Source organism: Frankliniella occidentalis, unplaced genomic scaffold (genome assembly GCF_000697945.3).
Source record: "Frankliniella occidentalis isolate FOCC.00 unplaced genomic scaffold, Focc_3.1 Scaffold35, whole genome shotgun sequence".
NCBI classification, from domain to species: domain Eukaryota; kingdom Metazoa; phylum Arthropoda; class Insecta; order Thysanoptera; family Thripidae; genus Frankliniella; species Frankliniella occidentalis.
In genome coordinates this window covers 1,606,065-1,606,829 of record NW_026267165.1, presented here as the reverse complement: position 1 = coordinate 1,606,829, position 765 = coordinate 1,606,065, and the positions used below count along the sequence as shown (strand labels likewise).

The 765-nt window shown below is 66.8% G+C and overlaps 1 protein-coding gene across 1 annotated transcript in view; it reads right to left on the bottom strand.

The window, feature by feature from the left end:
* Positions 1-765, bottom strand: part of LOC127749142 (uncharacterized) — a 20,063-nt gene that overhangs the window by 15,939 nt on the left and 3,359 nt on the right. The window lies entirely within an intron of this gene.

Genomic DNA, 765 nt, shown 5'->3' with positions numbered 1-765 from the left:
GATCATTTCCGTGCGACGACATAAGCGCCGGGTCGGGCTGCAGCCGGCCGCTGGACAAGCGCGGAACGGGACCGGAGTCACTTTCTTCTGGTCGCCGGCGCGTCCGCGCGAGCGAGACCCCCTCATCACCCCAATACTGGACACTGATTCCAGAACAGAGAGAATTTCCCCTGCCGCGCGAGGACTGCTCATCCCATTTCTTTTTATTTCTCCTACGTTCCTCGTCGAAATTAAAGGACGACTTCCTGTTCCCCCGCCCCGCGCCGCCCCGCCCGCTGCATGTCCCGAGGAATGCACGTCCCATGTTCGCTTGCAGCGGCGGCCCGCGACTTGTGCTGCTTCCTGCGCCGTTTCCTTCTTTTTTCGCCTCCGGCCGCCGATGGGACTGGCTTGGCCGGGCGCGGCCGCCGCGGGCCCCTTAGGTTCTGCACACGGCGGCCCGTGGGAACGCAAGGGGAACGCAGCAGGCCCGCCGCTGCGGCCGCCGGGGGGTGAGTCACTGCCCGGGGATGCGGCTCGTCGGGAATGATTTAATTCTGTGGGCTGCAAGCAGAAGCGAGCGCCGCCAGGACCGCGCGGTCCTCCTGGCCTGGCGGCGTAGACCGACATCCACGTCCACCAAACACACACGGGCCGCCGCCGCCGCCCGGCCCTGTTGGGTCAACACAAGGCCGGCGCGATCGGCTGTTAATCGAATGCCGTTACTCTTCCTCGCCAACGCGCGCGCCTGGCGAACGCTAGGCGTGTCGGGGAGGAGGGCGCGCG